This window comes from Phalacrocorax aristotelis, chromosome 4, assembly GCF_949628215.1.
Source record: "Phalacrocorax aristotelis chromosome 4, bGulAri2.1, whole genome shotgun sequence".
Classification (NCBI taxonomy): domain Eukaryota; kingdom Metazoa; phylum Chordata; class Aves; order Suliformes; family Phalacrocoracidae; genus Phalacrocorax; species Phalacrocorax aristotelis.
The window spans coordinates 19,384,673-19,402,314 of NC_134279.1; the positions used below are offsets into that span (position 1 = coordinate 19,384,673).

A 17,642-nucleotide genomic window follows, 5' to 3' on the forward strand; every position below is an offset into this window, starting at 1 on the left:
AATCAAAATAATCTCAGTTTCATGTTAATAAGGATGACTGTTTTCCTCAGACTAAATGATAACAGACAAAGAATTTAAATGAAGGAAACAGTCTCTGGTGGGGTGTCCTCTAAAAATGGTGAAGAGCTAATCAAAACAATCAGAATTACACTGACTGATTCAATGCTGCTGAGGCTTACTACAGTACGTGCTACTGACAATACAGCATCATATTCCTTTTTTCCAGTTACGGTCTTGGTCTTGATAACACAAGAATAGTTCAATAAGTTAAAATTAAGCCACATACAAATTTAAGGATAGTCTTTTTAGTAAGCACAGAAAACATTTCTTGTTATGAGAAAACAGGGTTGGATTAACTGTGTACCTAAAAAAAAAGAAAAGAGGCTTTTTTGCCATTTGAGTTTTTAGAACCCCTCTCCCCTTCTAAGCAGCACAGCCAGCAGCTCCACAGGTGGATTACCCAAAAAGAAGCTTTACTACTTAGAGTAAGTTTCATATATTTGGTGAAGTGTAGATGGCTCTTCATTGGGCAACATATATGCAAAAACATGCAAGCAACTGTTTTACACACTATTCTTTCCCTTCTGCATCACATGCAAGGAATTTTCTGGAAATATCCTCTGAATGCAGGACTATTCTTGCTATCACCTGCAGATTCAAAAGTAGCATGGCAATTTCAGAGAGATCTTGCCTACACATGTGAATTCCAAAGTTTTGGTTATAGGCTACTGCTTTTAGCACAAACTTGGTCCATTTTTAGACATCCAGCAGCCCAGCACAAAATGCAGTAGCTCCAAGAATAAACTAAGCTCTGAGCTTTTCAGAAGTAAAAAACCCCAAAAATGGGGTGGGGGGTGGGGGGGTTGGGCAGAAATCACCAGGCAAAGCTCCAGCTGCCATATTGGCTTTGGGTTTGCACATGTGGAATATCAACAGTGATAACAAAAGGTGGCACACAGACTCCAAACTGTAACAACTCTTGCATTTGCACCGATACTTCTCAGCTGTCATGTTACTAGGCAATTGACTCACTTCAATCACTAGGAAACACATATCTATCTTATTTACCAGGGATGCATTAGGAAAGACAGAACCGATCTTGCCACTGTAATGCTGTTAATGTGGAATAAAACTAAGTTTGTAGATCAAACAACTGAAAGGAGTCAATATGAGGAGAAAGCACTTTGAAGAGAAAACACCAACTCCTGTCACGCATCATGTTCCCTTTGTCTTTAGATCATGAAAGAATGAGAAGAAATACTTTAATACGAATTATGTGAGTGTGTTAACAGGAAATTATAATTTGACAGCTACAAATAATTAACCCAAGAACTATGGATAAGAGCAGAGCATAAATAGAAATTTTTATTGTTGACAAATCCATACTGGGGTGAAGCAATGAGGTTGGTATTTATGCCAAGAGCACATAGACTATTTGTAATAAAGCACAAGGGGTACTCCTGGTACTCCTAAGAACTGTTATAAAGATATATACACAAGGACAAGCATGCACACAGAAAATATTTAAAACCACAAGAGAGCTCAAACACTCAGTTTTATGCTATCTGGTTTGACAGACTGAGAAAGTGAAATGCCTTGCTATCTTCCCAGTCTCCTCTGCTTTGCCACTCTGCATTTCTTTTTATTAAGTATAAAGACTGACTAAATCACATTGAAATAAGTGAGTAGAAACTATTTCACTTCTCTCTACAGATATTCCCCGTTTATATTGCTATCAGATCCTGACACCTGAATAAGAAAGCCTAGTTATATTTCACATGGGCTGTTATAGAGACCTGCTACTCAGAACATACTTTTCAAATTATTCTCCTATGCTTTAAACTGCATACTTAAATGCAGCCAGAGGAAAGTGTTTGTTCAAGCCTTACAGGCAAAAAGTCAGTTACAGGTAAAAACTGCATGTATAAGATACAGAAATTTACACAAATCAAGTAATATCTCAGATCCCAGCCTTACAAGCACATACCTAAAAGCATACAGTTAAAAAAAAAAAATCCCAAAACAAAAATACACACCAAACCCCCGCACAACCTTTCACATGAGTGTTCCTGCTATGTCTTCAAATTCACCCAACAAAATACATAGCCAGAGCAAAGTTCCTCCTTTAAAGCAAAGTCAGTACAATTACTCCTAAAAGCAGAAATAGTGCAATAGTTAAGTTTATCTTCAGTATGAGAATACCAGTACCTGGAACGTGACAGCAGCCAAGGTCAGTTTTACCTGGTGTTCACTCCTGCAAGTGAGGAAAGGTATCTCTGGACAATACATTATCTCACTGTGATTTCTTTAACACAGGTGCTGTGCTGCACGAGGCGGGGAAAAAAGTCTGTTCTTCACAGGGAGAGTGACAGAGTCTGTAGGACATCTCCAAAACACACTTTCCTTCCTCTTCTCTCTGCCTATTGCAGGGGTTTTTTTTAAAGCATTGAGTCACTTGCCAGATACATCTATCTAATGCACTAGGAAGAAACATAACATTTTGCAACAGCCTTGGTAAAGTAGTAGTCACAGATATAAACACAAACACAAATCACTGCAGTACCACAGAAGTTTAAAAAAAAGTTACTTCAACAGCAAAGGCTGTATTTCAATTGTTTATTAGGCTTTTTCAGATAGTTATAAGAATCTAGATGGTTAGAAAACCCCCAGTAGGATTTTTCCCCCCTCCAAGCAAAATGTTCCAAGGAAACATAACCCACTGGGGTTTTTTCGTTCGCTTTCTGTGGTAGGTTTTCAAACATGCTCCCTTTTATTATTATAGTTCTCGAGGAGAGCTCATAAGATTATGAGAACTGCTTTCTCTAAAAGTTGACCAACGTTGTTTCAAGGAAAAGCACATTAAACACTACAGTAAATCCAGTTAGTGTTTCACTGCACATTTAAAGTCTCTTTACAGCCAAATAAAAAGTCATTGAGATTACAAGCAAAGAGAAATACCAAGTTCTAGGCTTGTGTCATAGTTCGATAAACCCATTTCACATGATCCCTGCAAGTTTCCACATGAGTTTTTTCCCACCAGTTTAGTAACCTCTACAATATTTTAGGCAAAAAAGCTTGACTGCAAAAGCTTGACTTTTTTCCAGAAGAAAAGGTAAATACAGAAACTTTCAAGATGAACTGGATTGCTACTTTTATTTATTGTACCAGTAGCTGTGGTGTGTAAGGGAACTCCTGCCACAATTTTAAAATATTTGGCTTGTATGATATGCTTATAGTTGCACACTTGCCCTTTTTTTACACAGAGATAGTCTAGTGACCTTAAACGCCAAGTCTGTTGAACGAGACTTTCATCAATGAAACACGGTTGCTTAATGACTTAGTGGAGACAGACCATTAGCTTACAAAACAGCGTCGGTTTGTCTAATCAGAAAGTAAGTAAAATCATCGCAATGGGATAGAAAGGGAGGCTAGTAAAGAGAAGAAAGGAAGTGTCAAGCACATGAGCAGGATTGGATACGCCGAAGACGGCAGGACAGAAAGACAAGACATACCTTTCCCTCGGCGCTACCCCTCTCTATCTCTGACTCACATCACCGCCCTGTGCATTAGAGTAGTCTTCACAGAAGCTGCACATACAGCAGCAGGCTGGCCCACAGCCAACTGAGTGACTTCAATTGCTCCATATTAATATGGCCACAGAAGCAATAGGCAGGGGACAGGGAGAGAAAATGGAGGGGGGTTGCACCCTTTGCTCAGCTCCCCTTGCCTCAGCTGCCAGGAGGCAGCTAAGCAAGAAACCCGCTCACTCATGCAGGACCAGCACCCAAGCGTTATAAGCGTCAGCACCCACTGTGCCACCTAACGCAGGCCACGACTTGGTTCGAAACAACAAAAAACCCAGACAACAGACATCCCCCCTCCCTGCTGGGTAGCTGTCCCTGTTCAAACACCAAGGCAACCAGTAACCAGTGTTTGAACCGGCAAGGCAACCAGACCCAGCCGCACCACAGCAAGCACCTCAAGGCGCACCACCCACATGATCGAGCACCTCGCATAGACACCTGACAAGCCGAACTTCTTCATGGTAAAGGGTAAGATTAAAGAGACGGATTTTAAAAAGGCCTTGAAAGTTTCAAAGAGTGATAAAATGCACTAAATTCCTGTAATAAATTATCTTGCACATTCTGAGTTATTTCCTGATACACGAGCTGTTCAGTCAAAAACTTAAAGGTCAAATTTGCATCGATAGCCTCGCCAAAAAGTTTTCTACAGAGAAAAGAGGGGAGGAGGAAAGACCAGAGAAGCAGACATGACAATAAGAAACCAATAGCTATATTTTACACAAGATAAAATCACATGCAGTACAGAATCAGCCTGAAGAGGTGAGTTATTAATCTTGTCTTAACCAATATTCCTTCTCTTTAAGTCTTTCTAACTAGTGATATTTATTCTTTTTGCCAGTGTTACTTGGAAAGCTTTCTTTAAAAGGAGGGGAGGGGGATTACTGACTGTCTCAGTTTTAATCCTTCCTCACACTCCCACACAGAGAACTTTTTTTTCCCTTTAAGGACACTTCACAAGTACTTCATTATGTCAGATTTTTTTTTTCCCCAGTATATATAAAACAGCTACTCGCCATTTTTAACTCACTCAAGATGCAGCCAAGCATCTTGCAGCAGAAGTTTAAAACTAGGCACATTGCTGTTAAGAGAAAGATCTCTGAATGCCTAAGTTATAATAGCATGCTTAAGCAAGCAAACACATGAAAATGCCAAATGTAATTTCTTACCTGTCACTTGCAGACTTCTAATGAGCCCACAAGGGTCTGCTTTTTTTTAACACTTCCTTTTAATGAAGGAGAAATGGAAGCACCTGTATCTTCCAGGACCAGCACATACCAATAAGAAAACTGAAAATCTTAATTATTCAAACCTGTCTAGTTCTATTAATCAAGAATGTGTAACATTAAGAGATGCCATATTCAACCAACTGGTATTTCAGTGAGATCATATTCGTATCAAAGCTGATATGCTACCACACTCAGATGGGGAAGAAGTAAAAAAAAAAAAAGCACAGCCACATACAGGCCTTATTTTCACGCCTCATACTGTCAATAAAGCCTTTCAAGAACACAACACTCAAAAAGGAAAACCCTGTCTCGTAATGCAACCTGGCACTGTGATTTGCAAAGCAAACAGAACAGCATTTAAAGCTGTTACAGCTTAGTACTAGTTTTGCAGTGATCAAACCATAATGAGCCATGCACAACTAACACCCAAGAAGGACTTCTGAGTAGCACAGCTTTCAGGCTGCCACACCATTCCCCCCAGCTCCTCCACCTGAGAAAAGCTGCAAGGTATGTATGTACCCAGCATCACTTACACCTGTCATACATCAGTACAGCTGTGCCGCCTGGTACACAAGGTACAGGGAGCCTGAACTCCATTCAGCCCTTCCCACTGCAGAAGTAGAGGAAGACCAAGAACCCAGCACCTTTTCCACAGCTTCAGCGTTCCCCTGTAAAGCAACCCTTTACCCAGGGACCCAGATTTAGCCCTGAATAAAAAAACCACAACACCCTGTTACCATCAGGTGCTGTGATCTACCAGAAAGTACTACTGAAATTCCCCAAGAGAACAGATTCAGCCCAGCTGACAGCAACTGTAGGTCTGAATAACATATTAAAAAGCAATCAAGCTGATTACATTATGCATCAAAACATGGTTAAGTGGTACAGTTTTGCTGCAACATTAAAAGAACATCTGATCTTCCTCTGAAAAAATACAGTTCAATTGTCAAGATACAGGCAAGGAAAAAATAAAAAAGATAAAAACTGCAATGGAAGAAACAGTTTTTTCTTCAGTAGTTTCTGGATTGTAAGGCTAAAGGCTTCCCACACCAAGTGAAAGCTTTATGGAAGCAGAGGGTGAATTTAGTGACCTTGCCTTAGGCAAATGGAAGAGACTGTAACATTACAAAGTTCTCCTATTTCTTTTGGGGTTTTTTGTTTGTTTTCTTAGGTGCAAGTTATTCCCGCCACTCCCTTCTCACCAGGTGTAGGTTCACTTCTAAAGCTCCCAGTAAACCACCTATCAAGCACAGCCTTTTTGCTGTTGCAGGCCAGCTACTCTCCAAGTTTCTACACTCAGAGCCCAAAATAAGAACAAAAGCTTCTGTCTGAAGAAGAAACATCTATCAAGTCAAGAGAAGAGGAATCCAGCACAGAAAGAAGTCCATCTGCATAACTTGTTCTACAAAACCATTTTTTCTTAAACTGTCATTCAACAAGATAGCAAAGAGCTCTGTTGTGGATGCGCTACACTCCAGGTGCTGACAAAAAAAATACATACTCACTCATTCCCCCATAGCAACTACAAACTCTGGGTGGTGACAGACTTCTAGGAGAAGCACTTTGCTCCGGAAATGGGAGGAGAAGCTTATGAAGAAAGGACGCTGTCAGATCTTCACCTGCCTTTCCAAATGCAAAGGCTGCACCAGACCCAAATAACAAATTTTTGAGCTCTGCTAAATTCAAACTAATAGAGAAGCATCTGCTAGAGATGCCAGCCAGCCACCAACAAGATGTCCCAAGCTCCTGTGCCACAGTGACAATTCCTACATGCTGTGGAAGACCTCAGATAGCTCTTGCTTATCCAATTTGACAATATAGTGTCATGATTTCAAATGGGAGCTCTCCTGTTATTTTTAAATGAAGACTTTCCACTTCAAGTTTCATCCAAGTTTTGGATGCTTGACTGAGGGAGACAGTATTAGTTTAAGTCAAAGCAGCTGCAGAGAGAGAGAGACAGACATTACAAGTTTGTACACACTTCTGCATACTTTTGCATTAGTACTTGGTATGGCTTTTTCTTTGAAGGCCTGGAGAAACTTACCGAGTAATATTGTGAATGTTAAATTTATGCTTGGATTCAATGCAGGGTAAAGATTAATTAAGAATATAAAAGTATGCTTTGCTGGACCACCACCAAGTCTATCTGGGAAGCTCACAAAGCTCCAGAACTGTACTTCTAAGGCTCCACTATTGTAGCCCAGGGGACAAGCAAAGTGGTCTTCGGGTGGTTTGCAGCCACATGTTAAACACTATATCCACCACTCACACAGCATTTGGACCAGCAAGCATTCACCAGCCCACAGTCTACTTTTAGAACTACGTTGTTGTTGTTGCCTGTTTTTAGCCCAAACGGGTCTTGCTGATTCCTCTTATGAAGACTGATGCCACAAGACAACTCCCAAGACTAAGGCACTCTCTCATAAGCGTTGCGATTCAAAAATGCAGAATTTCAGGGGCAGCCAAGGAGATACAACAGCAACAAAACAGATGGAACAATTAATGCAAGACTTTTCTCCCAAAACACTGTTACCAGTCTGTGGGTCTTATACATAGCCTTGCATCACATCTGTGGAATAAAAAGCAAAAAAGTAATTTTTCAAGGAAAAAAATATTATGTCCCGCAAAGCTCTCCACAGACAGCAGAGGAATGGATGTCTCTTCTTCCTACATAGCGAGAAAAAGACTACCACAGAAGTGGTTAAGTCAGCATGCCAACAGGAAAGGTTTCACATTTCAGCATTGCAAAAAAACCCCAAACAAACACAACAAAAAAGGAAATTCTGCTTCCATGCATTAGGCCTGAGCAGGAATATTCACTAATGAAGGCTTCTGAGTCAAGTAATAACTTCAACAGAGAAGTTTTTCCAAGTTAATTTTTGACTTATTCGGTTAAAAGTCTTTGCATTTTATATCACAATCCAACTAATGAAATTCCTTCCAAAACCCCACCCTTCCCTCCATGCCAAAAGTTCACAAATTTGAAATTCTAGCTCCATCCTGGATTAACAATTCACTGCTCTGTCACCAAGTCGTATTTCACAACCAGCCTTTAACGTACTTGTAGCAAGAACCGTCTATAAAATCCTAAACTGCCAAGACCTGCTCTGATGCTCCCACTCTCATTCAAGACTCCAGTGCGGCCTGAAGTCAGAGACACAGGAAAGGGCATCTCTGCCAGGAGTGCAGGTATTTTTCTGCTACGGCTACCAAGGTTAGCCGATTTAATTTGAAAGATTCACAATATGTCAGTACGTCTGAAGTGGAATCAATAAAGTTATTTGTCTCATTTCATTCTTCCCTCATGAATTAAGGAAAAGGAACAGCTATTAATCAGCTACCACTCCACCAGAATTCTACTGCAAGACGCTGAAGATCATGTAATGTTGGGTGTATGCACTGATGGTCATAAATGAAGAAATCCTCCAGAGCATCGCACTCACAGTTATAAAAAATACATAGTTTCTCTACTCTAATGGTGTGCTAGTGTCTGTATGTTCTTAAACACTTTAAATTTTATTCCTGTAGATAGTTCTTTCTGAGAAGGCTTGTCAATACCAAAATTGATTTCTGAACACAGGAAAGCTGTAGACAATCTGAAATTTAAAGACTAATAAAAAGCATTTGTTTTTAGGATTTCTAATGATTTTTACATGATAGTATGAAATTCAAAGATGAAAAAATTTAAATAGCAAAGCTATCTGGAAGCAAAGGTCTTAGGAAACAACATGACAAAGGAAGTGTATTTATAGGTCTGCAAACAGGAGGGGGGGGGGGAAATCACTGAAGCAGCTGCATGGTTCTTGCACAGCAGACAAAAAAAAAACAATTAAAAAAGGAGGAAAAGGCAGACAGGGAAGAAAGTAAAGTAGTTCAAAACAAAGGCTCCAGTACTTAACTTATTCCTGTCCCAGGTTATCGTGAAAGTGGGTTTGATTTGGGTTTCGTTTTTTTGTTTCGTTTGGTTTTGGGGTTTTTTTTAGATATACCTTAAAAGTAGTGCTTTTTTTTTCCCCTACCTGAGCCAATTTTCATAAGTGACTTTCCCAGTTTTCATAATTAAACCCATTAAATAAATAATTATACGGCTATGACGCATGTTGCTATGGCAAGGATTGCGATAGCAAAGATTCAAGCTTTTATGACTTCACTACAAGGTCACATAGAAGCTTGTGAACAAGAGAAATGTGTGGCAAAAAAAGGTTACTTCCATTAATATAAACTGCAAGGAAAGACACTAAGATGAAGCAAACATCCACACTTTGGAGAGTGGTCTGAAGCACGAGTGTTTCATTTTTTACTCCAGTCTCTGCAACATGTCACAGAAGGAAATGTGTCTACTGACTATCTCATCCTTCTGGTTTTGTCTGAAAGTTACATTAGCACAACCCTCAAACAGTGCAGGAGGCCCCAGGGCCACATACATTTATTTGCCCACTAACCCAGTTGAATGCTCTTTTGCCTTTCCAAGTATCCATAAAAAATACTACAAGACTGTGATCTTTAAAGAGCGTGCATTCCTTGCTGACTACCTTTAAAGTGGCCTGTGAGGAAGATAAACACCACAGCCTGCCTTCCCATAGGAACACAGGCATCTTCCGCGCCCTCCTTTCCCACCAGCAAAGCGCCAGTCCAGCCCAGGTGGGAGAGACGCAACAAGGTGCATAAGCAAATTGGCAGTGCCAGCCCAAAGCAGGTGGGCAGGCACACCCAGGGGGTTCCGGACAGTCGGCTGCACTCAGTAGCTGTGCGGGTGTCTCCTTGGAAGGTGGTATCCACAGTAAGACAGGGGCCCATGGAAGCCTTAGCTGGGAAGGGTTGGAGGAGCAGGGATCAGCCTTCAGCCCTATGCTGGACAGGCTTTAAGGAGAAGAAAACCTGCCCTTAGATTACCAACCACATTTCCTCCCAAAATGGTTAGAATCCCATGACTGAAGGCCACGACTTATATTATGAGAAAGACTGGCATCAAGGTACCCAAAAGAAGCTGCCCCTTGGCCAGCAGCTATTCGCAGCGTGGTGCTGCTGGTCTGGCATCAGCCCTCTGGGTGACAAACGCTGCCGCGCCTCACATATGCACAAATGCCAGTGTCGAATGAAGAGCATAACTAGGCTAAAGCAAGGTGCCTCTAACCTGTTACTATTTTTACCAGTAAATCCTGCTCTAAAAATATTTGCGTGGGGGAGGAAGCAAAAAAGGAGGATTTAGTGGGGTGTCAACTAAAAAATTCTAATCGAATACATACATGTATTTAAAGGCAAATAAACCGCTTTGATGCTGCTCCATGGTGAAGTCTACAACTTAGCATAGAGGATGAGGCAAACAGACTTTCACATTAAGAGGTGGGAGATTCAAAATCAGAGATGAAGAAAGCACACACTTGTACTGAACTCTCAAAACAAGTTATTCCAGTTTAACATTTTTCTTCCTGAACTGACGTAGCATAAATAAGAACCAATGAACTAATGAAATGCAAAGCTTATCCTGAAGCATGAAAGTATTATAATTGTGCTGTGCTTTGCTAATTTTAGAAGACGAAGAAGAATGACTATACTATAATAAGTCAAATGTAAATATAGAAGGCCATCCAATCACCCATAGTACATTCAGCCCACATTATTCAATTCTTTTCTGCGTCTTCTCAATTTAAGGCAATAAGAGCAGCAAGGAATTCTTCTACAACCTCCAGTTTGCCAGATAAATTAATCCATTCTACTCCAGAGAAAAGTTTATGTCACAACCACCTTTACTTCAATGCTGAACTTCTGCCTGTAGCTATCTCCACCCAAGACACACAGAAATGTGAGACAGTGCAACAAAGATGCATGAAGTCTAGCATCTTCACAGTGCTCCAAACCCCTTGTTGGCTCCACCATCACCTCTGGATCCCAGTGGAAAGCCAGATTTTCACCACTGTGGTACCTACACACTGGGCTAACACCGGTATGGCCCGAGGACTGTGGTTTCTTACATGATGCTCAAAACAATTGGACTGAAAATGGATATAATACAAAACAACCCAAACAAACCCCAGACTACTGGGAAGCTTCAAAGGAACATCTTCCCTTCTAGCTACTATTTCCAGATAAAAATCACTGTAGGTCATGGCCTCTCCTGTTATAAAAGCTAGTGTTTTGCACAAACCTTCTTCCAGTAACAGAGATTAAGAAGGTCAGATAACTACACGGAAAATTTGAGATACAAGCCACAAAGTAAACTATACATGAGTATGCTCACTATCTCTGCTTTAAGTTACCCCAAAAAAACTCTGGACGATCTAGCCTAAGCAAACCATGACATGCACGTTAGGAAGGCTATCAAAAGAGGAAAAAAAGAATCAGGAAACCCCAAGATTATGAAGCTGCCTTTCCTTCCAACCTTTTGGGACAGTGGGGAGAGCAGAAGGGAAAAAATAATCTGGAAATGTTTTGTTTCAGTGGAGCTGTATTTTTAGTCCTATGAAGAAATTTTATTATTGTTTTCATGTTAAAATATCTAATTTTTTACTGTGACAGAAATAACAGTTAAATATTTCTACTTTAGCAAAGCAGTTTTCTACAAAAGTCATTAAGTCAATGGGTTGTAATGAAAGGTTTCAATCCATCTAGATTACATTTCTGATACGGCTTTCTTGTTGGAAACTTCAATTGCTTGCTTGAGAAACTTCAGGTTCTTGGAGACACACAGATGTTACATACTGTTGTTTGAGGGGGACAACAAAAAGCAATTCTAAGCATAAAAAAAACCCAACTTTTTGCAACAGAACAGATTCTATAGCTGACGCAGTTCTCAAACAAAACTGGCAAAACAATATATTAACTGCAAAACTTAGTTCAAAAAACAGACTTACTTCATGTTATTCTGTTTAACAGAATACCAATCAACTTATGGTAGCTCTGATTAACTGACTGACTTGTAAAATTCTTTACTAAGTTTTGCTTAGTATTAACTCCTTAAGCTTAGTCCAAGAGGAAAATTAAAATAAAGTAACTGGAACAATTTTTCTTAGCACTGGAATGTTATGCTGAATGACTATTACATTCTTTTCACACTAGATCTTCTCAGTGACCGAAGTTGTTCATAGTAGTTGTATTATATGAAATACCAAAAATACTCCTGTGATGAACTCAAAAAGCTCACCGAAAGACCAAGAAGGCAGTCAGCCTTGGGGGGAGGGGCGAGGAGGGGGGAAGGTGTTTAAAAAAAACCCCAACATTGCTTGATACAAACTGTCCATCAATACAAACATTTCCAGTTCATTTCAGAACAAGCCCAAAGACCATCTATAAGAAAATCTTCAACTTCCATTTACCTTCCTTAGGAACTCTGGTCCCTGCCCCCACCGCCTTTGATTTATTTTTTAAATATGTAAGGATGGTTACAATATTTTTTGAGTATGTCTGATTTCCCACAATCTGCAAAAAAGTGATATCACCACTATGAGGTGTGTCTCAAAAGCATACAGATTTCATATGCCATTAATGTGTCATACCACAGGGGCATATTTTGTTAATGCTATGTAAGATATTACAGCACATTCACTTAGCTCTGCAGACTTTAACCACACTCACCTAACAAGACAGGCAAGTTTGGCTTATACAATACGTAAACAAGCCTTAGAGCAAACATGCAGTAGAACAAGTTGAAACATTGGTTACATTAGTTAAACCTCATTACACCTGAGTAGCCTCTTCATTTCCAGTTATTCCCACTAAGAACACTTCAGGTTAGCGAGATCCGAAAATAACAAGTCATCACCTTCTTCACACAACCTCCCTCCCCGCTCCAAGAATATCTTGCACAGAGAGATGCAGCAGAAAAATTGCGAGTGCACAAACAGCTCTGGACCACTTCCAGGTTACTTTTGCATCCATATGCAGACAGCTCTATCTTCTTCCCCCAAGTACGGTCATTGCAAAACTCGAACATACAGGCTGATCAGTTTTAACTCCAGGATCAGCGGCCTCCGGTACCTTGAACTATGTCGGTACGTGCAGGACCCTGGTGAGGTGGCTCATGCAACTACTTCCTCTTGGACAGCAACAGGCTTGGATTACATTATGGCGTTTGGGATACCGAGATTCCCTCCCATCCAGAATAATTCTCTTTTGTCACACATCATTTTTAAAGCATCTTTAAAGACCTGTGAAAACAGAAAGCAGTAGCCCCAGTGGTCATATCACCACTGTAAAGGTATCTCCCAGTTCCAAATCACTTCAGACTTGCCTGATGCAGGCTGGGAGTACCTGCCAGAGGCTCAGTCCAGGAAGGGCAAGACTGATGCTGTATGAAGCACTCAAAGACTCCAAAGCTTTTTATGCCATTCAGATGAGGTAATGCATGTGGTGGATTCTGCTGGCTTCAGGTTTTTGAGTTTTGGGTTGGTTTTTTTTAGTGTATTTATTTTATTATTAGAGCAGTGAGATCATCAAACTAAAGAAAATTTGGCTTTATAGTTAAAATTGCATTCTTTCAAGGGTCGGCTTTCATATTTGTGTTTGCTTTTGTATCTAGATGGAATTTGAATCACGTACGCTATTTGGGGCTTTACTGAAGGATGACCACAAAGAAACTTTACAGCTGACACAGAAGACAGCAGCTTATCTTGGCAGCGCTCCTAACAGAGCACAGATAGTTCCCATGCTTTCCAGTCTGTATTATGTCAATTGTTTCTATGCACAAATTCAAGCCATTTCAGCCTTAATGGATCTCCATATAGGAAACGTCCTAGCTACAAAGGAATCCCTCACTTGACCTAGATTAGACTAAAAAAAGAGCAATTATGTTTAAAGCCAGCTACACACTTTCCAAGCAAAGAGAGAGATGGAACCATTTCTCAGTGTGAACTCTCCTGAAAACATCATCCACAGTTCATTCCCTTGGTAATGTATGATCTCAGAAAGATGGAAGTAAAATGGGGAAAATAGTTACTTTCGTTATTTTGCTCTATAAGGCATTCATGTCCATTTAGCATGTTTTGGGTGGGGAAATTATAAATGTCATTTTTAAACACGACAAATAACATGCAAAATATAATGTGCCCAGAGTAACAAGAATATTCAATGCTAATATTCTCCTTGTCCAAAACCAAACCTTACCCTTCTAGATATAGGAGCATTTCACAAAAATATGCAAGTGAATAGAACAACCTACAAAACCTTTGTACATGTAATAGGAGAAGTTAGCCTTAATTAAGACCTGAATGAAAAAAATAGTCAAGTATGTAAATCTCTATAGATACAGTGCAGTTATGAAAGTCTTTGCATACAACCTTAGTTAGTTCGAATTTCATTAATTTATGAAGCAAATAGTTGTTGCTTTTAAAGCTATACAATCTGGTTAGCAAGCCTGACAAAAAAAAAAAAACAACACACACCATGACACCAGCTGTAAGTGGTTCTGTCAGGAAAAAGTCTACATGCCCACCCAACAGTGGACGTGGGGCCTGTCATCTACATGTTCCTCTAATAGGCAACCCTAGCAGTCAAGAGACTTAATCATTAGGGTATATTTTAAGGGAATAGAGAATGTGATCTGCAAAGGCAACTTCAAAGAAAACAGAAGATATACTTCATTTGACAGTGAAATATTAATGATAGCAGTATACAGAAGATAAGTCAGAGGAGAAGGGACAGCATTTAGGAGCAGAGAGACTGAAGCATATGCCATTGATGTAAAGCTTACATGAAATAAGCATGGGAACTCATCCATGGACAGGTCAGTGGCAAGAAAGAGCAAAGATGAAGAGATGCCAGCTAACACAGAAGTTGCAGATCCCCAAGGAGGAAAGTGAGACCAAAAGGAAAAGAAAACTGAAAGAAAAAAAAATAAACAAACAAAAAAAAAGAATAAAAGAGACTGATACCTTTTAATAGAGACGTGAATCAAGTTACCAGAATAGCAGGGTATAGTGTCACAAGGTTAAATACAAGAGCTCAAGCAAGGAGTTATTGATTGTTTCTAAAGTGAATAAAGATGAAAGGGGGGAAAAAATATAAAGAATGAATGAACTATTATTGACACAAGAATGTTCCTGGCAAAGGTTACCTGTAGGCCACTGCAGACAACAGTAAAAGTCATGAGAAAAGACTGAACCAGGCAGAAGCCAAGGCTTCCCAAACATGGAGATGTACTAGTAGATAGTTTTCTGGGAATGCTCTTGGCTCTGAATTTTGCTACCGCCTACCCCTCACAGATGACCTTCTGGGCATACTGCAAGGCTTATTTATTTACCCAGGTTTTTGCCTGAAGGATACAGGGATGGGTGTGAAGATTTTCCTACTAGAAAGGCAAAGAGATATCTTTTGTCAGCATGTCACTAATTTCTAAGCTGTTTAAATTGTTTTAATTACTATATACACAACAACAGGTTATGGTAGAAGCTGAAAATACACACCTGTATTTTTGCTGTAGTATATTTAGAATATATACTTATTTGGACATTGAGGTAAGTTTTATCACACTCAATGGAAGTTCAACATGTTCTTTCAAATAATTTCATTAACAACACTTGATTTTCAATCCAGAACTGTAACAAGATAATACATGACTAACAGAGCTAGGGTTCAAGCAATACGTCTTTGTTATCACGTACAATAATTACACAAAACAAAGTTTCGGAATTATGCTATTGAAACCTTGAAGATTGGTTGGGTTCTGCCTAATCTTCACAATACGCCCTTGGGCAAGCCTGGGAAATTATCCCTGCAAATCAAAAGCTACAATCCTGCAATCACATCTCCATCTGGGGACCTTTTCCCACCGATGAATAAGAAGTTGTTTGAATGCTACTGGGAAATAACTGCAGTTCAGAGGAACTACTACCTTCCTCCAACCCGTCTCTTTTTACCTATGCAGCCAGTAGTTTGGGGATGTTTAAAAAAAAAAAAAATTAATCAGTGTGGGACACTGCACTGCTTCATGAAAAGCCAAGATTAACACATTGAGTCAACAATTTCTATTTTGAAATAGTTTAATTCTCTAAGGAGATGACTTCTTTCCCCAAATGATGCAGACGTGTCTGCTGTTGTCTGGGCCAATGCAGAGGCTTGTTATTCACTAGTCGGTTGATTTCAAAATCAGACTACCCCTTCAGAAAGTTGCAGAGACAATGACGTCACATTTATGATAATTTATTGCACAATTACGGTAGCTACATCCCTGGATTTTATTTCATGGGAAAGCATGTTTCTACTATGGTCTTAACCATTTTCTTGGCTTACGCCTGCTTGCACAGTTACAAGTTTTGGTATAAAGCTGAGTGTGACTTCTTTCACGATACTGTAAATGTGTTCTATAGCAACTTAAGGCTGTGTAGTTCAATTGCCTAGAGAAACATTTGCACTTTGAGTTGAGACTTAGCAGAATTTCATAAGCAACTCACAGAAGCACTGCTTAACTATTTGCTAAAAAGTTCACACAACCCTCCACCAGATTTGACTTTAATACTGCTTGTCTTCTTAATGAAACAAAAAGCCCAACATCCTTTGAAGAGGTAAGATTGTCAGCTCCTTAGATGAATGACAATAACGCGATCACTGAAATTCAGTGCAAGAGTATAATTTAATAACCTCAAGTTCAAATGAAAAGATTTACACACCAATGTGAAATTTATTGACTAGTACTGATAAAATAGTATGGTGGAACATTACAATGCAACTTAGAACAATGCAAATGATTGAAAAAATGGGTTTTGTTATACTTTGGTCAGTGTTATCTTTATTTTAACCAGAAATATTTTATATTACAAGCTTAAATTAAAAGGCAATAGCAGACAGGTCGTGTAATGCTATAATTACAGGACCCAACCCTTACATTTTTGCTTCTGATTCAGCAAAACTTTCACCATACAGTGTTCAGAGGACACAAAAGTATTTTCTACATTATTTAAAATGGCGTTTGACTATGTACTATTTAGTTTCAAGAATTCCAAAATGCATGTAACAAATGGATAAAATAAAAATATTTTCATATAGTTGTTTCCACATTCAGATCCCACATGGTGTAGTGTTCTTAAGAAATAGGTTGCCATCATTTTAGACTACAATAATAACAGGATACTGTCTTCTATCGCACTTCTTCCCAATTCCCTAACATTGTTCATTACCCAAATTGTATGCCCAAGAAAATTACCTTCATACTCCAAATACCCAACCATAAGAATCAATAACTCCCCCCACTATTGCGGAAAAAGATGTAAATTCTTTCATTACACATACACATAGGCAAATAGTGTAAGTAGGAAATGATGACAGATAGGGTTCCGACCCATTCACAACTTGTAATCTGGACCTGGTAGCTCATCTTATCTCAAGCTTATCTTTCTGAGGCACTCCATCCTTTCCTTCACTGCCTGGATGAGAACAAATGGCACAAGGGAAAGCCCCATGCCCCTGTGCATATGCAGCCTCAGCCAGGAGGGACTGGAACACGAGGCATTCCTATGGCATGTAACAGCAGGGTTCTTTTGCTTCAACTGTCTCCTCTGAAATTGGTATTACACTAAGCTAATAATAAAGCGAGTAATATTCTGTTGCTTTGTTTTATTAGCACAGCATGCCAAATTCTTTTTTTTTTTTCCTTTGAATCATCTGCATGGAGAATATGCTGCCCATGCTATACGCAACACAGTGAAAAACCAAGGTAAGTACTAACTGTTGAAAAGAAGGCGCTCGCTCCCTCTCTTTTAAAAGAAAGCACAATTAAGAAGTCAGTATAACATTCAGGATGTTCTTACCTCATCTAGTCTGTCCTAAATTGACTTATTCTCACCTTCTTCCCATCTTAGTAGGGGGAATCAGAGCGGGCAGTGATGGATGGGAAGGTACAAAT

General features: G+C 39.5%; 1 protein-coding gene and 1 long non-coding RNA gene across 6 annotated transcripts in view; one reads left to right on the top strand and one right to left on the bottom strand.

The window, feature by feature from the left end:
- GAB1 (GRB2 associated binding protein 1) overlaps positions 1–17,642 on the bottom strand; it is a 102,290-nt gene that overhangs the window by 71,629 nt on the left and 13,019 nt on the right. Inside the window, exon 1 of one of the 5 annotated variants that reach the window (XM_075090499.1) lies at positions 3,513–3,563. The exons of the other annotated variants lie outside the window; for them this stretch is intronic. The gene's annotated coding sequence lies outside the window, so the exon portion shown is untranslated. Of the gene's footprint in view, positions 1–3,512; positions 3,564–17,642 lie in introns of those variants that run through there. 5 annotated transcript variants of the gene reach the window in all.
- On the top strand, positions 3,964–8,436 carry LOC142056155 (uncharacterized). Its single transcript, XR_012660243.1, has 3 exons — positions 3,964–4,052; positions 4,211–4,343; positions 5,982–8,436. It is a non-coding gene; the product is annotated as an uncharacterized LOC142056155 (long non-coding RNA).